Source organism: Pan paniscus, chromosome Y (genome assembly GCF_029289425.2).
Source record: "Pan paniscus chromosome Y, NHGRI_mPanPan1-v2.0_pri, whole genome shotgun sequence".
Lineage (NCBI taxonomy): Eukaryota > Metazoa > Chordata > Mammalia > Primates > Hominidae > Pan > Pan paniscus.
In genome coordinates this window covers 5776155-5801888 of record NC_073273.2, presented here as the reverse complement: position 1 = coordinate 5801888, position 25734 = coordinate 5776155, and positions in this window count along the sequence as shown.

The window sequence follows — 25734 nt, the reverse complement described above, 5'->3', positions numbered from 1 at the left end:
ATGGAATAGAATCACCCCGAAAGGAATGGCATGGAATGGATTGGAATGCAATGGAATGGAATGGAATGGAATGGAATGAACCCGAATGGAATGGAACGGCATGGAATGGAATGGAATGGATTGGAATGGAATCAAGCCGAATGGAATGGAACGGAATAGAATGAAATGGAATAGAATGGGGTAGTACCACCACGAAAGGCATAGTATGGAATGCAATGGAATCAACACGAATGGAATGGAATGGCATCGAATGGAACGGAATGGAATGGAATGGAATGGAAAGAAATCAACCCAAATGGAATGGGATGGGATGGGATGGAATGGAATGGAATGGAATCAACACGAATGGAAAGGAATGGAATACAATGGGATGGAATGGAATCAAATCGAATGGAATGGATTGGAATGGAATGGAATCAACCCGATTGGAATGGAATGGAATGGAATGGAATGGAATGGAATGGAATGGAATGGAATGGACAGGAATCAACCCGAATTGAATGGAATGGAATGGAATGGAATGGAACAGAATCACCCCGAAAGGAATGCAATGGAATGGAATGGAATGGAATGGATGTAACACGAATGGAATGGAATGGAATGGAATGGAATGGAATCAACTCGAATGGAATGGAATGGAATGGAATGGAATGGAATGGAATGGAATGGAATGGAATGGAGTCAACCGCAAAGGAATGGAACCGAATGGAATGGAATGGAATGGAATGGAACGGAATCAATCCGAATGGAATGGAATGCAGTGGAATGGAATCAACCCGAATGGAATGGAATGTAATGGAATGGAATCAAAACGAAAGGAATGGAATGAAAAGGAATGGAATGGAATGGAATCAAGCCGAATGGAAAGGAATGGAATGCAATGGAATGGAATGGAATCAACACGAATGGAAAGGAATGGAGTGGAATGGAATCAAAACGAATGGAATGGAATGGAATGGAATGGAATGGAATCAAAACGAATGGAATGGAGTGGAATGGAACGGAATGGAATGGAATCAAGCTGAATGGAATGGAATGGAAGGGAATGGAATAAAACCGTATGGAATGGAATGGAATGGAATGGAATCAACCCGAATTGAATGGAATGGAATGCAATAGAATGCAATGAGAACAACCCGAATGGAAAGGAATGGAATGGAATGGAATGGAATCAAGCCATATGTAATGGAATGGAATGGAATGGAATGGAATGGAATCAACCCGAATGCAATAGAATGGCAGGGAATGTCATGGAATGAAATGGAATGGAATGGAATGGAATGGAATCAACCCAAATGGAATGGAATGGAATGGAATGGAATGGAATGGAATGGAATGGAATGGATTGGAAGCAACACGAATGGAATGGAATGGAATGGATTGGAATGGAAAGAATTAAATGGAATGGAATCAACACGAATGGAATGGAATGGAATGGAATATAATGGAATCAAAACGAATGGAATGGAATGGAATGGAACGGAAACAAATCGAATGGAATGGAATGGAATGGAATGGAATGGAATCAAGCCTAATGGAATGGAATGGAATGGAATCATACCGAATGGAATGGAATGGAATGAAATGGAATGGAATGGAATGGAATGGAATGGAATGGAATGGAATGGAATAAAACCGAATGAAATGGAATGGAATGGAATGGAATGGAATGGAATGGAATCAACCCGAATGGAATGGAATGGAATGCAATTGATTGGAATGGAATCAACCTGAATGGAAAGGAATGGAATGGAATGGAATGGAATGGAATCAAGTTATATGTAATGGAAAGGAATGGAATGGAATGGAATGGAATCAATCCGAATGCAATAGAATGGAATGGAATGGAATCAACCCGAATGGAATGGAATGGAATGGAATGGAATGGAATGGAATGGAATCAACCCGAATGGAATGCAATGGAATGGAATGGCATGGAATGGAATGGAATGGAATGGAATGGAATGGAATCAAAACCAATGGAATGGAAAGGAATGGAATCAACCCGAATGGAATGGAATGGAAAGGAATGGAATGGAATGGAATGGAATCAATCCGAATGGAATGGAAATGAATGGAATGGAATGGATTGGAATGGTGTCAACCCGAATGGAAAGGAATGGAATGGAATGGAATCAACCCGAATGGAATGGAATGTAATGGAATGGAATAAAGCCGAATGGAATGGAATGGAATGGAATGGAATCAAGTCATATGTAATGGAGTGCAATGGAAAGGAATCAACCCGAATGGAATAGAATGGAATGGAATGGCATGGAATGAAATGGAATGGAATGGAATGGAATCAACCCAAATGGAATGAAATGGAATGGAATCAACACGAATGGAATTTAATTGAAAGGAATGGAAAGGAATGGAGTGGAATCAACCCGAATGGAGTGGAATGGAATGGAATGGAATGGAATGGAATCAACCCGAATGGAATGGAATGGAATGGAATGGAATCAACGGGAATGGAATGGAATGAAATGGAATTCAATGGAATGGAGTGGAATGTAATCAACACGAATGGAATGGAATGGAATTGAATCAACCCGAATGAAATGGATGGAAAGGAATGGAGTGGAATGGAATGGAATGGAATGGAATCAATCCGAATGGAATGGAATGGAATGGAAAGGAATGGAATGGAATGGAATGGAATGGAATGGAATCAACCCGAATGGAAAGGAATGGAATGGAATGGAATCAACCCAAATGGAATGGAATGGAATGGAATGGAATGGAATGGATGTAACACGAACGGAATGGAATGGAATGGAATGGATTGGAATCAACCCGAATGGAATGGAATGTAATGGAACGGAATGGAATCGAATGGAGTCAACCCGAGTGGAATGGAACGGAATGGAACGGAATGGAATCATTCCGAATGGAATGGAAAGGAATGGAATGGAATGGAATGGAATGGAATGGAATCAACCCGAATGGAATGGAAAGGAATGGAATGGAATCAACGCGAATGGAATATGATGTAATCAACCCGAGTGGAATTGAATGGAATGGAATTGAGATAACCCGAATGGAATGGAATGGATTGGAAAGGAATCAACGAGAATGTAATCGAATGGAATGGAATGGAGTGGAATGGAATTGAATGGAATGGAATGAACCCGTATGGAATGGAATGTAATGGAATGGAATCAAAACGAATGGAATGGAATGGAATGGAATGGAATGGAACAGAATCAAAACGAATGGAATGGAATGGAATGGAATGGAATGGAGTCAAGCCGAATGGAATGGATTGGAAAGGAATGGAATGGAATGGAATGGAATGGAATGGAATGGAATGGAATGGAATCAATCCCAATGGAATGGAAAGGAATGGAATGGAATGGAATGGAATGGAGTCAACCCGAATGGAAAGGAATGGAATGGAATGGAATCAACCGGAATGGAATGGAATGGAATGGAATGGAATGGATGTAACACGAATGGAATGGAATGGAATGGAATGGAATGGAATGGAATGGAATGGAATAAATCCGAATGGAATGGAATGGAATGGAATGGAATGGAATGGTATCAACCCAAATGGAATGGAATGGAATTGAATGGATTCAACCCGAATGGAATGGAATGGAAAGGAATGGAATGGAATGGAAAGGAATGGAATCAATCCCAATGGAATGGAAAGGAATGGAATGGAATGGAACGGAATCAAGCCTAATGGAATGGAATGGAATGGAATCATACCGAATGGAATGGAATGGAATGAAATGGAATGGAATGGAATGGAATGGAATGGAATGGAATCAACCCGAATGGAATGGAATGGAATGCAATTGATTGGAATGGAATCAACCTGAATGGAAAGGAATGGAATGGAATGGAATGGAATGGAATCAAGTCATATGTAATGGAAAGGAATGGAATGGAATGGAATGGAATCAATCCGAATGCAATAGAATGGAATGGAATGGAATCAACCCGAATGGAATGGAATGGAATGGAATGGAATGGAATCAACCCGAATGGAATGCAATGGAATGGAATGGAATGGAATGGAATGGAATGGAATCAAAACCAATGGAATGGAATGGAATGGAATCAACCCGAATGGAATGGAATGGAAAGGAATGGAATGGAATGGAATGGAATCAATCCGAATGGAATGGAAATGAATGGAATGGAATGGATTGGAATGGTGTCAACCCGAATGGAAAGGAATGGAATGGAATGGAATCAACCCGAATGGCATGGAATGTAATGGAATGGAATAAAGACGAATGGAATGGAATGGAATGGAATGGAATCAAGTCATATGTAATGGAGTGCAATGGAATGGAATCACCCCGAATGGAATAGAATGGAATGGAATGGCATGGAATGAAATGGAATGGAATGGAATGGAATCAACCCAAATGGAATGGAATGGAATGGAATCAACACGAATGGAATTTAATGGAAAGGAATGGAAAGGAATGGAATGGAATCAACCCGAATGGAGTGGAATGGAATGGAATGGAATGGAATGGAATCAACCCGAATGGAATGGAATGGAATGGAATGGAATCAACGGGAATGGAATGGAACGAAATGGAATTCAATGGAATGGAGTGGAATGTAATCAACACGAGTGGAATGGAATGGAATTGAATCAACCCGAATGAAATGGATGGAAAGGAATGGAATGGAATGGAATGGAATGGAATGGAATGGAATCAATCCGAATGGAATGGAATGGAATGGAAAGGAATGGAATGGAATGGAATGGAATGGAATCAACCCGAATGGAAAGGAATGGAATGGAATGGAATCAATCCAAATGGAATGGAATGGAATGGAATGGAATGGAATGGATGTAACACGAACGGAATGGAATGGAATGGAATGGATTGGAATCAACCCGAATGGAATGGAATGTAATGGAACGGAATGGAATCGAATGGAGTCAACCCGAGTGGAATGGAACGGAATGGAATGGAATGGAATCATTCCGAATGGAATGGAAAGGAATGGAATGGAATGGAATGGAATGGAATGGAATGGAATCAACCCGAATGGAATGGAATGGAATGGAATGGAATCAACCCGAATGGAATATGATGTAATCAACCCGAGTGGAATTGAATGGAATGGAATTGAGATAACCCGAATGGAATGGAATGGATTGGAAAGGAATCAACGAGAATGTAATCGAATGGAATGGAATGGAGTGGAATGGAATTGAATGGAATGGAATGAACCCGTATGGAATGGAATGTAATGGAATGGAATCAAAACGGATGGAATGGAATGGAATGGAATGGAACAGAATCAAAACGAATGGAATGGAATGGAATGGAATGGAATGGAGTCAAGCCGAATGGAATGGAATGGAAAGGAATGGAATGGAATGGAATGGAATGGAATGGAATGGAATGGAATGGAATCAATCCCAATGGAATGGAAAGGAATGGAATGGAATGGAATGGAATGGAGTCAACCCGAATGGAAAGGAATGGAATGGAATGGAATCAACCGGAATGGAATGGAATGGAATGGAATGGAATGGAATGGATGTAACACGAATGGAATGGAATGGAATGGAATGGAATGGAATGGAATGGAATGCAATGGAATCAATCCGAATGGAATGGAATGGAATGGAATGGAATGGTATCAACCCAAATGGAATGGAATGGAATTGAATGGATTCAACCCGAATGGAATGGAATGGAAAGGAATGGAATGGAATGGAAAGGAATGGAATCAATCCCAATGGAATGGAAAGGAATGGAATGGAATGGAATGGAATGGAGTCAACCCGAATGGAAAGGAATGGAATGGAATGGAATCAACCGGAATGGAATAATGGAATGGAATGGAATGGAAGTAACATCAATGGAATTGAATTGAATGGAATGGAATGGAATGGAATAGAATGGAATGGAATGGAATCAATCCAAATGGAATGGAATGGAATGGAATGGAATGGAACGGAATGGAATGGAATAAACCCCAATGGAATGGAATGGAATGGAATAGATTCAACCCGAATGTAATATATTAGAATCAACCCGAGTGGAATTGGATGGAATGGAATGGAAATAACTCAAAAGGAATGGAATGGAATGGAATGGCATCAACGAGAATGGAATCAAAAGGAATGGAATGGTGTGGAATGGAATTGAATGGAGTGGAATCAACCCGAATGGAATGGAATGGAATGGAATGGAGTCAAAAAGATTGGAATGGAATGGAATGGAATGGAATGGAATGGAATGGAATCAAGTCATATGTAATGGAATGGAATGGAATGGAATCAACCCGAATGCAATAGAATGGCGTGGAATGTCATGGAATGAAATGGAATGGAAAGGAAAGGAATGGAATCAACCCAAATGGAATGGAATGGAATGGAATGGAATGGAATGGAATGGAATGGAATGGAATGGAATTGAGTGGAATGGAAGCAACACGAATGGAATGGAATGGAATGGAATGGAATGGAATGGAATGGAATCAACACGAATGGAATGGATTAGAATGGAATGGAATGGAATGGAATGGAATGGAATCAAACCGAATGGATTGGAAAGTAATGGAATGGAATGGAATGGAATGGAATGGAATGGAATCAATCCGAATGGATTGGAAAGTAATGGAATGGAATGGAAAGGAGTCAACCCGAATGGAAAGGAATGGAATGGAATTGAATCACCCGAATGGAATGGAATGGAATGGAATGGATTGGAATGGATGTAACACGAATGGAATGGAATGGAATGGAATGGAATGGAATGGAATGGAATGGAATGGAATGGAATCAACCCGAATGGAATGGAATGGAACGGAATGGAATGGAATGGAATGGAATCGAGTCAACCCGAAAGGAATGGAACGGAATGGAATGGAATGGAATGGACTGGAAAGGAATGGAATCCATCCGAATGGAATGGAATGGAATAGAATGAAATGGAATACAATGGAATAGAATCACCCCGAAAGGAATGGCATGGAATGGATTGGAATGCAATGGAATGGAATGGAATGGAATGGAATGAACCCGAATGGAATGGAACGGCATGGAATGGAATGGAATGGATTGGAATGGAATCAAGCCGAATGGAATGGAACGGAATAGAATGAAATGGAATAGAATGGGTTAGTACCACCACGAAAGGCCTAGTATGGAATGGAATGGAATCAACCCGAATGGAATGGAATGGCATCGATTGGAACGGAATGGAATGGAATGGAATGGAAAGAAATCAACCCAAATGGAATGGGATGGGATGGGATGGAATGGAATGGAATGGAATCAACACGAATGGAAAGAATGGAATACAATGGGATGGAGTGGAATCAAATCGAATGGAATGGATTGGAATGGAATGGAATCAACCCGATTAGAATTGAATGGAATGGAATGGAATGGAATGGAATGGAATGGAATGGAATGGAATGGAATGGAATGGATAGGAATCAACCCGAATGGAATGGAATGGAATGGAATGGATTGGAACAGAATCACCCCGAAGGGAATGGAGTGGAATGGAATGGAACGCAATGGAATGGAATGATTTGGAATCAACCCGAATGGAATGGAATGGAATGGAATGGAATGGAATGGAATGGATGTAACACGAATGGAATGGAATGGAATGTAATGGAATGGAATCAACCCGAATGGAATGAAATGGAATGGAATGGAATGGAATGGAATGGAATGGAATGGAATGGAATGGTATCAACACAAATGGAATGGAATGGAATTGAATGGATTCAACCCGAATGGAAGGGAATGGAAAGGAATGGAATGGAATGGAAAGGAATGGAATCAATCCCAATGGAATGGAAAGGAATGGAATGGAATGGAATGGAATGGAGTGAACCCGAATGGAAAGGAATGGAATGGAATGGAATCAACCGGAATGGAATAATGGAATGGAATGGAATGGAAGTAACCTCAATGGAATTGAATGGAATGCAATGGAATGGAATCAATCCAAATGGAATGGAATGGAATGGAATGGAATGGAACGGAATTGAATGGAATCAACGCCAATGGAATGGAATGGAATGGAGTAGATTCAACCCGAATGTAATATATTAGAATCAACCCTAGTGGAATTGAATGGAATTGAATGGAAATAACTCTAAAGGAATGGAATGGAATGGAATGGCATCAACGAGAATGGAATCAAAAGGAATGGAATGGAGTGGAATGGAATTGAATGGAGTGGAATCAACCCGAATGGAATGGAATGGAATGGAATGGAGTCAAAAAGAATGGAATGGAATGGAATGGAATGGAATGGAATGGAATGGAATGGAATGGAATCAAGTCATATGTAATGGAATGGAATGGAATGGAATCAACTCGAATGCAATAGAATGGCGTGGAATGTCATGGAATGAAATGGAATGGAAAGGAATGGAATGGAATCAACCCAAATGGAATGGAATGGAATGGAATGGAATTGAGTGGAATGGAAGCAACACGAATGGAATGGAATGGAATGGAATGGAATGGAATGGAATGGAATGGAATGGAATGGAATCAACCCGAATGGAATGGAATAGAATGGAATGGAATGGAATGGACTGGAATGGAATCAAACCGAATGGATTGGAAAGTAATGGAATGGAATGGAATGGAATGGAATGGAATGGAATCAATCCGAATGGATTGGAAAGTAATGGAATGGAATGGAATGGATTCAACCCGAATGGAAAGGAATGGAATGGAATTGAATCACCCGAATGGAATGGAATGGAATGGAATGGAATGGATGTAACACGAATGGAATGGAATGGAATGGAATGGAATGGAATCAACCCGAATGGAATGGAATGGAACGGAATGGAATGGAATGGAATGGAATCGAGTCAACCCGAAAAGAATGGAACGGAATGGAATGGAATGGAATGGACTGGAAAGGAATGGAATCCATCCGTATGGAATGGAATGGAATAGAATGAAATGGAATACAATGGAATAGAATCACCCCGAAAGGAATGGCATGGAATGGATTGGAATGCAATGGAATGGAATGGAATGGAATGGAATGGAATGAACCCGAATGGAATGGAACGGCATGGAATGGAATGGAATGGATTGGAATGGAATCAAGCCGAATGGAATGGAACGGAATAGAATGAAATGGAATAGAATGGGGTAGTACCACCACGAAAGGCATAGTATGGAATGCAATGGAATCAACACGAATGGAATGGAATGGCATCGAATGGAACGGAATGGAATGGAATGGAATGGAAAGAAATCAACCCAAATGGAATGGGATGGGATGGGATGGAATGGAATGGAATGGAATCAACACGAATGGAAAGGAATGGAATACAATGGGATGGAATGGAATCAAATCGAATGGAATGGATTGGAATGGAATGGAATCAACCCGATTGGAATGGAATGGAATGGAATGGAATGGAATGGAATGGAATGGAATGGAATGGAATGGAATGGAATGGAATGGATAGGAATCAACCCGAATTGAATGGAATGGAATGGAATGGAATGGAACAGAATCACCCCGAAAGGAATGCAATGGAATGGAATGGAATGGAATGGATGTAACACGAATGGAATGGAATGGAATGGAATGGAATGGAATCAACCCGAATGGAATGGAATGGAATGGAATGGAATGGAATGGAATGGAATGGAATGGAATGGAATGGAGTCAACCGCAAAGGAATGGAACCGAATGGAATGGAATGGAATGGAATGGAACGGAATCAATCCGAATGGAATGGAATGCAGTGGAATGGAATCAACCCGAATGGAATGGAATGTAATGGAATGGAATCAAAACGAAAGGAATGGAATGAAAAGGAATGGAATGGAATGGAATCAAGCCGAATGGAAAGGAATGGAATGCAATGGAATGGAATGGAATCAACACGAATGGAAAGGAATGGAGTGGAATGGAATCAAAACGAATGGAATGGAATGGAATGGAATGGAATGGAATCAAAACGAATGGAATGGAGTGGAATGGAACGGAATGGAATGGAATCAAGCTGAATGGAATGGAATGGAAGGGAATGGAATAAAACCGTATGGAATGGAATGGAATGGAATGGAATCAACCCGAATTGAATGGAATGGAATGCAATAGAATGCAATGAGAACAACCCGAATGGAAAGGAATGGAATGGAATGGAATGGAATCAAGCCATATGTAATGGAATGGAATGGAATGGAATGGAATGGAATGGAATGGAATCAACCCGAATGCAATAGAATGGCAGGGAATGTCATGGAATGAAATGGAATGGAATGGAATGGAATGGAATCAACCCAAATGGAATGGAATGGAATGGAATGGAATGGAATGGAATGGAATGGATTGGAAGCAACACGAATGGAATGGAATGGAATGGATTGGAATGGAAAGAATTAAATGGAATGGAATCAACACGAATGGAATGGAATGGAATGGAATGCAATGGACTGGAATGGAATCAACCCGAATGGAATGGAATGGAATGGAATGGAATCAACACGAATGTAATGGAGTGGAATGGAGTGGAATGGAATCAACCCGAATGGAAAGGAATGGAATGGAATGGAATCAACCGGAATGGAATGGAATGGAATGGAATGGAATGGATGTAACACGAATGGAATGGAATGGAATGGAATGGAATGGAATGGAATGGAATGGAATAAATCCGAATGGAATGGAATGGAATGGAATGGAATGGAATGGAATGGTATCAACCCAAATGGAATGGAATGGAATTGAATGGATTCAACCCGAATGGAATGGAATGGAAAGGAATGGAATGGAATGGAAAGGAATGGAATCAATCCCAATGGAATGGAAAGGAATGGAATGGAATGGAACGGAATCAAGCCTAATGGAATGGAATGGAATGGAATCATACCGAATGGAATGGAATGGAATGAAATGGAATGGAATGGAATGGAATGGAATGGAATGGAATCAACCCGAATGGAATGGAATGGAATGCAATTGATTGGAATGGAATCAACCTGAATGGAAAGGAATGGAATGGAATGGAATGGAATGGAATCAAGTCATATGTAATGGAAAGGAATGGAATGGAATGGAATGGAATCAATCCGAATGCAATAGAATGGAATGGAATGGAATCAACCCGAATGGAATGGAATGGAATGGAATGGAATGGAATCAACCCGAATGGAATGCAATGGAATGGAATGGAATGGAATGGAATGGAATGGAATCAAAACCAATGGAATGGAATGGAATGGAATCAACCCGAATGGAATGGAATGGAAAGGAATGGAATGGAATGGAATGGAATCAATCCGAATGGAATGGAAATGAATGGAATGGAATGGATTGGAATGGTGTCAACCCGAATGGAAAGGAATGGAATGGAATGGAATCAACCCGAATGGCATGGAATGTAATGGAATGGAATAAAGACGAATGGAATGGAATGGAATGGAATGGAATCAAGTCATATGTAATGGAGTGCAATGGAATGGAATCACCCCGAATGGAATAGAATGGAATGGAATGGCATGGAATGAAATGGAATGGAATGGAATGGAATCAACCCAAATGGAATGGAATGGAATGGAATCAACACGAATGGAATTTAATGGAAAGGAATGGAAAGGAATGGAATGGAATCAACCCGAATGGAGTGGAATGGAATGGAATGGAATGGAATGGAATCAACCCGAATGGAATGGAATGGAATGGAATGGAATCAACGGGAATGGAATGGAACGAAATGGAATTCAATGGAATGGAGTGGAATGTAATCAACACGAGTGGAATGGAATGGAATTGAATCAACCCGAATGAAATGGATGGAAAGGAATGGAATGGAATGGAATGGAATGGAATGGAATGGAATCAATCCGAATGGAATGGAATGGAATCAATCCGAATGGAATGGAATGGAATGGAAAGGAATGGAATGGAATGGAATGGAATGGAATGGAATGGAATCAACCCGAATGGAAAGGAATGGAATGGAATGGAATCAATCCAAATGGAATGGAATGGAATGGAATGGAATGGAATGGATGTAACACGAACGGAATGGAATGGAATGGAATGGATTGGAATCAACCCGAATGGAATGGAATGTAATGGATTGGAATCAACCCGAATGGAATGGAATGTAATGGAACGGAATGGAATCGAATGGAGTCAACCCGAGTGGAATGGAACGGAATGGAATGGAATGGAATCATTCCGAATGGAATGGAAAGGAATGGAATGGAATGGAATGGAATGGAATGGAATCAACCCGAATGGAATGGAATGGAATGGAATGGAATCAACCCGAATGGAATATGATGTAATCAACCCGAGTGGAATTGAATGGAATGGAATTGAGATAACCCGAATGGAATGGAATGGATTGGAAAGGAATCAACGAGAATGTAATCGAATGGAATGGAATGGAGTGGAATGGAATTGAATGGAATGGAATGAACCCGTATGGAATGGAATGTAATGGAATGGAATCAAAACGAATGGAATGGAATGGAATGGAATGGAACAGAATCAAAACGAATGGAATGGAATGGAATGGAATGGAATGGAGTCAAGCCGAATGGAATGGAATGGAAAGGAATGGAATGGAATGGAATGGAATGGAATGGAATGGAATGGAATCAATCCCAATGGAATGGAAAGGAATGGAATGGAATGGAATGGAATGGAGTCAACCCGAATGGAAAGGAATGGAATGGAATGGAATCAACCGGAATGGAATGGAATGGAATGGAATGGAATGGAATGGATGTAACACGAATGGAATGGAATGGAATGGAATGGAATGGAATGGAATGGAATGGAATGGAATGGAATCAATCCGAATGGAATGGAATGGAATGGAATGGAATGGTATCAACCCAAATGGAATGGAATGGAATTGAATGGATTCAACCCGAATGGAATGGAATGGAAAGGAATGGAATGGAATGGAAAGGAATGGAATCAATCCCAATGGAATGGAAAGGAATGGAATGGAATGGAATGGAATGGACTCAACCCGAATGGAAAGGAATGGAATGGAATGGAATCAACCGGAATGGAATAATGGAATGGAATGGAATGGAAGTAACCTCAATGGAATTGAATTGAATGGAATGGAATGGAATGGAATAGAATGGAATGGAATGTAATCAATCCAAATGGAATGGAATGGAATGGAATGGAATGGAACGGAATGGAATGGAATAAACCCCAATGGAATGGAATGGAATGGAATAGATTCAACCCGAATGTAATATATTAGAATCAACCCGAGTGGAATTGGATGGAATGGAATGGAAATAACTCAAAAGGAATGGAATGGAATGGAATGGCATCAACGAGAATGGAATCAAAAGGAATGGAATGGTGTGGAATGGAATTGAATGGAGTGGAATCAACCCGAATGGAATGGAATGGAATGGAATGGAGTCAAAAAGAATGGAATGGAATGGAATGGAATGGAATGGAATGGAATGGAATGGAATCAAGTCATATGTAATGGAATGGAATGGAATGGAATCAACCCGAATGCAATAGAATGGCGTGGAATGTCATGGAATGAAATGGAATGGAAAGGAAAGGAATGGAATCAACCCAAATGGAATGGAATGGAATGGAATGGAATGGAATGGAATGGAATGGAATTGAGTGGAATGGAAGCAACACGAATGGAATGGAATGGAATGGAATGGAATGGAATGGAATCAACACGAATGGAATGGATTAGAATGGAATGGAATGGAATGGAATGGAATGGAATCAAACCGAATGGATTGGAAAGTAATGGAATGGAATGGAATGGAATGGAATGGAATGGAATGGAATCAATCCGAATGGATTGGAAAGTAATGGAATGGAATGGAAAGGAGTCAACCCGAATGGAAAGGAATGGAATGGAATTGAATCACCCGAATGGAATGGAATGGAATGGAATGGAATGGAATGGATGTAACACGAATGGAATGGAATGGAATGGAATGGAATGGAATGGAATGGAATGGAATGGAATGGAATGGAATGGAATCAACCCGAATGGAATGGAATGGAACGGAATGGAATGGAATGGAATGGAATCGAGTCAACCCGAAAGGAATGGAACGGAATGGAATGGAATGGAATGGACTGGAAAGGAATGGAATCCATCCGAATGGAATGGAATGGAATAGAATGAAATGGAATACAATGGAATAGAATCACCCCGAAAGGAATGGCATGGAATGGATTGGAATGCAATGGAATGGAATGGAATGGAATGGAATGAACCCGAATGGAATGGAACGGCATGGAATGGAATGGAATGGATTGGAATGGAATCAAGCCGAATGGAATGGAACGGAATAGAATGAAATGGAATAGAATGGGGTAGTACCACCACGAAAGGCCTAGTATGGAATGGAATGGAATCAACCCGAATGGAATGGAATGGCATCGATTGGAACGGAATGGAATGGAATGGAATGGAAAGAAATCAACCCAAATGGAATGGGATGGGATGGGATGGAATGGAATGGAATGGAATCAACACGAATGGAAAGAATGGAATACAATGGGATGGAGTGGAATCAAATCGAATGGAATGGATTGGAATGGAATGGAATCAACCCGATTAGAATTGAATGGAATGGAATGGAATGGAATGGAATGGAATGGAATGGAATGGAATGGAATGGATAGGAATCAACCCGAATGGAATGGAATGGAATGGAATGGATTGGAACAGAATCACCCCGAAAGGAATGGAGTGGAATGGAATGGAACGCAATGGAATGGAATGATTTGGAATCAACCCGAATGGAATGGAATGGAATGGAATGGAATGGAATGGAATGGATGTAACACGAATGGAATGGAATGGAATGTAATGGAATGGAATCAACCCGAATGGAATGAAATGGAATGGAATGGAATGGAATGGAATGGAATGGAATGGAATGGAATGGTATCAACACAAATGGAATGGAATGGAATTGAATGGATTCAACCCGAATGGAATGGAATGGAAAGGAATGGAATGGAATGGAAAGGAATGGAATCAATCCCAATGGAATGGAAAGCAATGGAATGGAATGGAATGGAATGGAATCAACCGGAATGGAATAATGGAATGGAATGGAATGGAAGTAACCTCAATGGAATTGAATGGAATGCAATGGAATGGAATCAATCCAAATGGAATGGAATGGAATGGAATGGAATGGAACGGAATTGAATGGAATCAACGCCAATGGAATGGAATGGAATGGAGTAGATTCAACCCGAATGTAATATATTAGAATCAACCCTAGTGGAATTGAATGGAATTGAATGGAAATAACTCTAAAGGAATGGAATGGAATGGAATGGCATCAACGAGAATGGAATCAAAAGGAATGGAATGGAGTGGAATGGAATTGAATGGAGTGGAATCAACCCGAATGGAATGGAATGGAATGGAATGGAGTCAAAAAGAATGGAATGGAATGGAATGGAATGGAATGGAATGGAAAGGAATGGAATCAAGTCATATGTAATGGAATGGAATGGAATGGAATCAACTCGAATGCAATAGAATGGCGTGGAATGTCATGGAATGAAATGGAATGGAAAGGAATGGAATGGAATCAACCCAAATGGAATGGAATGGAATGGAATGGAATTGAGTGGAATGGAAGCAACACGAATGGAATGGAATGGAATGGAATGGAATGGAATGGAATGGAATGGAATCAACCCGAATGGAATGGAATAGAATGGAATGGAATGGAATGGACTGGAATGGAATCAAACCGAATGGATTGGAAAGTAATGGAATGGAATGGAATGGAATGGAATGGAATGGAATCAATCCGAATGGATTGGAAAGTAATGGAATGGAATGGAATGGATTCAACCCGAATGGAAAGGAATGGAATGGAATTGAATCACCCGAATGGAATGGAATGGAATGGAATGGAATGGATGTAACACGAATGGAATGGAATGGAATGGAATGGAATGGAATGGAATCAACCCGAATGGAATGGAATGGAACGGAATGGAATGGAATGGAATGGAATCGAGTCAACCCGAAAAGAATGGAACGGAATGGAATGGAATGGAATGGACTGGAAAGGAATGGAATCCATCCGTATGGAATGGAATGGAATAGAATGAAATGGAATACAATGGAATAGAATCACCCCGAAAGGAATGGCATGGAATGGATTGGAATGCAATGGAATGGAATGGAATGGAATGGAATGGAATGAACCCGAATGGAATGGAACGGCATGGAATGGAATGGAATGGATTGGAATGGAATCAAGCCGAATGGAATGGAACGGAATAGAATGAAATGGAATAGAATGGTGTAGTACCACCACGAAAGGCATAGTATGGAATGCAATGGAATCAACACGAATGGAATGGAATGGCATCGAATGGAACGGAATGGAATGGAATGGAATGGAAAGAAATCAACCCAAATGGAATGGGATGGGATGGGATGGAATGGAATGGAATGGAATCAACACGAATGGAAAGGAATGGAATACAATGGGATGGAATGGAATCAAATCGAATGGAATGGATTGGAATGGAATGGAATCAACCCGATTGGAATGGAATGGAATGGAATGGAATGGAATGGAATGGAATGGAATGGAATGGAATGGAATGGAACAGAATCACCCCGAAAGGAATGCAATGGAATGGAATGGAATGGAATGGATGTAACACGAATGGAATGGAATGGAATGGAATGGAATGGAATCAACCCGAATGGAATGGAATGGAATGGAATGGAATGGAATGGAATGGAATGGAATGGAATGGAATGGAATGGAGTCAACCGCAAAGGAATGGAACCGAATGGAATGGAATGGAATGGAATGGAACGGAATCAATCCGAATGGAATGGAATGCAGTGGAATGGAATCAACCCAAATGGAATGGAATGTAATGGAATGGAATCAAAACGAAAGGAATGGAATGAAAAGGAATGGAATGGAATGGAATCAAGCCGAATGGAAAGGAATGGAATGCAATGGAATGGAATGGAATCAACACGAATGGAAAGGAATGGAGTGGAATGGAATCAAAACGAATGGAATGGAATGGAATGGAATGGAATGGAATCAAAACGAATGGAATGGAGTGGAATGGAACGGAATGGAATGGAATCAAGCTGAATGGAATGGAATGGAAGGGAATGGAATAAAACCGTATGGAATGGAATGGAATGGAATGGAATCAACCCGAATTGAATGGAATGGAATGCAATAGAATGCAATGAGAACAACCCGAATGGAAAGGAATGGAATGGAATGGAATGGAATCAAGCCATATGTAATGGAATGGAATGGAATGGAATGGAATGGAATCAACCCGAATGCAATAGAATGGCAGGGAATGTCATGGAATGAAATGGAATGGAATGGAATGGAATGGAATCAACCCAAATGGAATGGAATGGAATGGAATGGAATGGAATGGAATGGAATGGAATGGAATGGATTGGAAGCAACACGAATGGAATGGAATGGAATGGATTGGAATGGAAAGAATTAAATGGAATGGAATCAACACGAATGGAATGGAATGGAATGGAATGCAATGGACTGGAATGGAATCAACCCGAATGGAATGGAATGGAATGGAATGGAATCAACACGAATGTAATGGAGTGGAATGGAGTGGAATGGAATCAACCCGAATGGAATGGAACGGCATGGAATGGAATGGAATGGAATGGAATGGAATGGAATGGAATGGAATCAACCCGAATGGAATGGAATGGAAAGGATTGGAATGTAATGGAATGGAATGGAATGGAATCAATCCGAATGGAATGGAAAGGAATGGAATGGAATGGAATGGAGGCAACCCGAATGGAAAGGAATGGAATAGAATGGAATCACCCGAATGGAATGGAATGGAATGGAATGGAATGGAATGGAATGGAATGGATGTAACACAAATGGAATGGAATGGAATGGAATGGAATGGAATGGAATGGAATGGAATCAACGCGAATGGAATGGAATGGAATGGAATGGAATGGAATGGAATGGAGTCAACGCGAAAGGAATGGAACGGAATGGAATGGAATGGAATGGAATGGAATGGAATCAATCCGAATGGAATGGAATGGAATAGAATGAAATGGAATAGAATGGAATAGAATCACCCCGAAAGGAATGGAATGGAATGGAATGAAATGGAATGGAATGGACAGGAATGAACTCGAATGGAATGGAACGGCATGGAATGGAATGGAATGGTTTGGAATGGAATCAACCCAAATGGAATGGAAGGTAATGGAATGGAATGGAATGGAATGGAATCAACACGAATGGCAAGGAATGGAATGGAATGGAATGGAGTGGAATCAACCCGAAAGGAATGGAGTGGAATGGAATGGAACGGAATGGAATGGAATAGAATGATTTGGATTCAACCCGAATGGAATGGAATGGAATGGAATGGAATGGAATGGAGTGGAATGGAATCAACACGAATGGAATGGAATGGAATGGAATCAACCCGAATCTAATGGAATGGAAAGGAATGGAATGGAATGGAATGGAATGGAATGGAATGGAATCAATCAGAATGGAATGGAATGGAATGGAAAGGAATGGAATGGAATGGAATGGAATGGAATGGAATGGAATGGAATGGAATTCTATCAACCGGAATGGAAAGGAATGGAATGGAATGGAATCAACCCGAATGGAATGGAATGGAATGGAATGGATGTAACACGAATGGAATGGAATGGAATGGAATGGAATGGAATGGAATGGATTGGAATCAACCCGAATGGAATGGCATGGAATGGAACGTTATGCAATGGAATGGAGTCAAACCGAAAGGAATGGAACGGAATGGAATGCAATGGAATGGAATCAATACGAATGGAATGGAATGGCATGCAATGGAATGGAATGGAATGGAATGGAATGGAATGGAATGGAATGGAATGGAATCAACCCGAACGGAATGGAATGGAATGGAATGGAATCAACCCGAATGGAATATAATGGAATCAATCCTAGTTGAATTGAATGGAATGGAGTGGAAATAACCCGAATTGAACGGAGTGGAATGGAGTGGAATCAATGAGAATGGAATCGAATGGAATGGAATAAAGTGGAATGGAATTGAATGGAAAGGAATGGTATGAAATCAACAAGAAAAGAATGGAAAGCAATGGAATGGAATGGAATGGAATAGAATCGACCAGAAAGAATGGAATGGAATGGAATGAAATGGAATGGAATGGAATCAACCCGAATGGAATGGAATGGAATGGAATGGAATAGAATCACCCCGAAAGGAATGGAGTGGAATGGAATGGAACGGAATGGAATGGAATAGAATGATTTGGAATCAACCCGAATTGAATGAAATGGAATGGAATGCAAAGGAGTGGAATGGAATCAACACGAATGGAAAGGAATGGAATGGAATCAACCTGAATCTAACGGAATGGAAAGGAATGGAATGGAATGGAATGGAATGGAATCAACCCAAATGGAATGGAATGGAATGGAATGGATGTAACACGAATGGAATGGAATGGAATGGAATGGAATGGAATGGAATGGAATCAACACGAATGGAATCGAATGGAATGAAATGGAATGGAATGGAATGGAAGGGAATGGAATAAAACCGAATGGAATGGAATGGAATGGAATGGAATCAACCCGAATTGAATGGAATGTAATGCAATTGAATGCAATGAAATCAACCCGAATGGAAAGGAATGGAATGGAATGGAATGGAATGGAATTGAATCAAGTCATATGAAATGGAATGGAATGGAATGGAATGGAATGGAATCAACCCGAATGCAATAGAATGGCATGGAATGTCATTGAATGAAATGGAATGGAATGGAATGGAATGGAATCAACACAAATGGAATGGAATGGAATGGAATGGAATGGAATGGAATGGAATGGAATGGAATGGAATGGAATGCAATGGAAGCAACACGAATGGAATGGAATGGAATGGAATGGAATGCAATGGAATGGAATGGAATGGAATGGAATGGAATCAACCCGAATGGAATGGAATGGAGTGGAATGGAATGTAATGGACTGAAATGGAATCAACACGAATGGAATGGAATGGAATGGAATGGAATGGAATGGAATGGAATGGAATGGAATCAACCCGAATGGAAAAGAATGGAATGGAATGGAATCAACCCAAATTGAATAGAATAGAATGGAATGGAATGGAATTGACGTAACACGAACGGAATGGAATGGAATGGAATGGAATGGAATCAACCCGAATGGAATGGAATGTAATGGAACGGAATGGAATGCAATGGAATGGAATGGAATGGAATGGAATGGAATGGAATCATTCCGAATGGAATGGAATGGAATGGAATGGAATGGAATGGAATGGAATGGAATGGACTCAACCCGAAAGGAATGGAATGGAATGGAATGGAATCAACCCGAATGGAATATAATGTAATCAACCCGAGTGGAATTGAATGGAATGGAATTGAAATAACCCGAATGGAATGGAATGGATTGGAAAGGAATCCACGAGAATGGAATCGATTGGAGTGGAATGGAGTGGAATGGAATTGAATGGAATGGAATCAATCCGTATGGAATGGAATGGAATGGAATGGAATGAAAACGAATGGAATGGAATGGAATGGAATGGAACGGTATCAAAACGAATGGAATGGAATGGAATGGAATGGAATCGAATGCAATGGAGTCAAGCCGAATGGAATGGAATGGAATGGAATCATCTCGAATGGAATGGAATGGAATGGAATGGAATGGAATGGAATGGAATGGAATAAAACCGAATGGAATGGAATGGAATGGAATGGAATGGAATCAACCCGAATGGAATGGAATGGAATGCAATTGAATTGAATGGAATCAGCCCAAATGGAAAGGAATGGAATGGACTGGAATGGAATGGAATCAAGTCATATGTACTGGAATGGAATGGAATGGAATGGAATCAAGCCGAATGCAATAGAATGGAATGGAATGGCATGGAATGAAATGGAATGGAATGGAATCGAATGGAATCTACCCAAATGGAATGGAATGGAATCAACCCGAATGGAATGGAATGGAAAGGAATGGAATGGAATGGAATGGAATGGAATCAATACCAATGGAATGGAAAGGAATGGAATGGAATGGAATGGAATGGTGTCAACCCGAATGGAAAGGAATGGAATGGAATGGAATCAACCGGAATGGAATGGAATGGATGTAACACGAATGGAATGGAATGGAATGGAATGGAATGGAAAGGAATGGAATGGAATGGAATCAACCCCAATGGAATGGAATGGAATAGAATGGAATGCAATCAACCCGAATGGAATAAAATGTAATCAACCCGAGTGGAATTGAAAGGAATGGAATTGAAATAACCCGAATGGAATGGAATGGATTGGAATGGAATCAACGAGAATGGAATCGAATGGAATGGAATGGAGTGGAATGGAATCAACCCGAATGGAATGGAATGGAATGGAATGGAATCAAAACGAATGGAATGGAATGGAATGGAACGGAATCAAAACGAATGGAATAGAATGGAATGGAATGGAATGGAATGGAATCAAGCCGAATGGAATGGAATGGAATGGAATCATACCGAATGGAATGGAATGGAATGAAATGGAATGGAATGGAATGGAATGGAATGGAATGAAATGGAATGGAATGGAATGGAATGGAATGGAATGGAATGGAATGGAATGGAATGGAATAAAACCGAATGAAATGGAATGGAATGGAATGGAATGGAATGGAATGGAATGAAGCCGAAGGGAATGGAATGGAATGGAATGGAATGGAATGGAATCAAGTCATATGTAATGGAAAGGAATGGAATGGAATGGAATGGAATCAACCCGAATGCAATAGAATGGAATGGAATGGAATCAACCCGAATGGAATGGTATGGAATGGAATGGAATGGAATGGAATGGAATGGAATGGAATGGAATCAACCCGAATGGAATGGAATGGAATAGAATGGAATGGAATGGAATGGAATGGAATGGAATCAAAACGAATGGAATTGAATGGAATGGAATCAACCCGAATGGAATGGAATGGAATGGAATCAACGAGAAAGGAATCGAATGGAATGGAATGGAGTGGAATTGAATTGAATGGAATGGAATCAACCCGAATGGAATGGAGTGAAATGGAATGGAGTCAAAAAGAATGGAATGGAATGAAATCGAATGGAATGGAATGGAATGGAATGAAACCGAATGGAATGGAATGGAATGGAATGGAATGGAATCAACCCGAATGGAATGGAATGTAATGGAACGGAATGGAATGCAATGGAATGGAATGGAATGGAATGGAAAGGAATGGAATGGAATCATTCCGAATGGAATGGAATGGAATGGAATGGAATGGAATGGAATGGAATGGAGTGGAATGGACTCAACCCGAAAGGAATGGAATGGAATGGAATGGAATCAACCAGAATGGAATATAATGTAATCAACCCGAGTGGAATTGAATGGAGTGGAATTGAAATAACCCGAATGGAATGGAATGGATTGGAAAGGAATCCACGAGAATGGAATCGATTGGAGTGGAATGGAGTGGAATGGAATTGAATGGAATGGAATCAATCCGTATGGAATGGAATGGAATGGAATGGAATGAAAACGAATGGAATGGAATGGAATGGAATGGAACGGTATCAAAACGAATGGAATGGAATGGAATGGAATGGAATCGAATGCAATGGAGTCAAGCCGAATGGAATGGAATGGAATGGAATCATCTCGAATGGAATGGAATGGAATGGAATGGAATGGAATGGAATGGAATGGAATGGAATAAAACCGAATGGAATGGAATGGAATGGAATGGAATGGAATCAACCCGAATGGAATGGAATGGAATGCAATTGAATTGAATGGAATCAGCCCAAATGGAAAGGAATGGAATGGACTGGAATGGAATGGAATCAAGTCATATGTACTGGAATGGAATGGAATGGAATGGAATCAAGCCGAATGCAATAGAATGGAATGGAATGGCATGGAATGAAATGGAATGGAATGGAATGGAATGGAATCTACCCAAATGGAATGGAATGGAATCAACCCGAATGGAATGGAATGGAAAGGAATGGAATGGAATGGAATGGAATGGAATCAATACCAATGGAATGGAAAGGAATGGAATGGAATGGAATGGAATGGTGTCAACCCGAATGGAAAGGAATGGAATGGAATGGAATCAACCGGAATGGAATGGAATGGATGTAACACGAATGGAATGGAATGGAATGGAATGGAAAGGAAAGGAATGGAATGGAATGGAATCAACCCCAATGCAATGGAATGGAATAGAATGGAATGCAATCAACCCGAATGGAATAAAATGTAATCAACCCGAGTGGAATTGAAAGGAATGGAATTGAAATAACCCGAATGGAATGGAATGGATTGGAATGGAACCAACGAGAATGGAATCGAATGGAATGGAATGGAGTGGAATGGAATCAACCCGAATGGAATGGAATGGAATGGAATGGAATCAAAACGAATGGAATGGAATGGAATGGAACGGAATCAAAACGAATGGAATAGAATGGAATGGAATGGAATGGAATGGAATCAAGCCGAATGGAATGGAATGGAATGGAATCATACCGAATGGAATGGAATGGAATGAAATGGAATGGAATGGAATGGAATGGAATGAAATGGAATGGAATGGAATGGAATGGAATGGAATGGAATGGAATGGAATGGAATGGAATAAAACCGAATGAAATGGAATGGAATGGAATGGAATGGAATGGAATCAAGCCGAATGGAATGGAATGGAATGGAATGGAATGGAATGGAATGGAATGGAATCAAGTCATATGTAATGGAACGGAATGGAATGCAATGGAATGGAATGGAATGGAATGGAATGGAATGGAATAATTCCGAATGGAATGGAATGGAATGGAATGGAATGGAATGGAATGGAGTGGAATGGACTCAACCCGAAAGGAATGGAATGGAATGGAATGGAATCAACCCGAATGGAATATAATGTAATCAACCCGAGTGGAATTGAATGGAATGGAATTGAAATAACCCGAATGTTATGGAATGGATTGGAAAGGAATCCACGAGAATGGAATCGATTGGAGTGGAATGGAGTGGAATGGAATTGAATGGAATGGAATCAATCCGTATGGAATGGAATGGAATGGAATGGAATGAAAACGAATGGAATGGAATGGAATGGAATGGAACGGTATCAAAACGAATGGAATGGAATGGAATGGAATGGAATCGAATGCAATGGAGTCAAGCCGAATGGAATGGAATGGAATGGAATCATCTCGAATGGAATGGAATGGAATGGAAAGGAATGGAATGGAATGGAATGGAATAAAACCGAATGGAATGGAATGGAATGGAATGGAATGGAATCAACCCGAATGGAATGGAATGGAATGCAATTGAATTGAATGGAATCAGCCCAAATGGAAAGGAATGGAATGGACTGGAATGGAATGGAATCAAGTCATATGTACTGGAATGGAATGGAATGGAATGGAATCAAGCCGAATGCAATAGAATGGAATGGAATGGCATGGAATGAAATGGAATGGAATGGAATGGAATGGAATCTACCCAAATGGAATGGAATGGAATCAACCCGAATAGAATGGAATGGAAAGGAATTGAATGGAATGGAATGGAATGGAATCAATACCAATGGAATGGAAAGGAATGGAATGGAATGGAATGGAATGGTGTCAACCCGAATGGAAAGGAATGGAATGGAATGGAATCAACCGGAATGGAATGGAATGGATGTAACACGAATGGAATGGAATGGAATGGAATGGAAAGGAAAGGAATGGAATGGAATGGAATCAACCCCAATGGAATGGAATGGAATAGAATGGAATGCAATCAACCCGAATGGAATAAAATGTAATCAACCCGAGTGGAATTGAAAGGAATGGAATTGAAATAACCCGAATGGAATGGAATGGATTGGAATGGAATCAACGAGAATGGAATCGAATGGAATGGAATGGAGTGGAATGGAATCAACCTGAATGGAATGGAATGGAATGGAATGGAATCAAAACGAATGGAATGGAATGGAATGGAACGGAATCAAAACGAATGGAATAGAATGGAATGGAATGGAATGGAATGGAATCAAGCCGAATGGAATGGAATGGAATGGAATCATACCGAATGGAATGGAATGGAATGAAATGGAATGGAATGGAATGGAATGGAATGGAATGAAATGGAATGGAATGGAATGGAATGGAATGGAATGGAATGGAATGGAATGGAATGGAATGGAATGGAATGGAATAAAACCGAATGAAATGGAATGGAATGGAATGGAATGGAATGGAATCAAGCCGAATGGAATGGAATGGAATGGAATGGAATGGAATGGAATCAAGTCATATGTAATGGAAAGGAATGGAATGGAATGGAATGGAATCAACCCGAATGCAATAGAATGGAATGGAATGGAATCAACCCGAATGGAATGGTATGGAATGGAATGGAAGGGAATGGAATGGAATGGAATGGAATGGAATGGAATGGAATGGAATCAACCCGAATGGAATGGAATGGAATAGAATGGAATGGAATGGAATGGAATGGAATGGAATCAAAAGGAATGGAATTGAATGGAATAGAATCAACCCGAATGGAATGGAATGGAATGGAATCAACGAGAAAGGAATCGAATGGAATGGAATGGAGTGGAATTGAATTGAA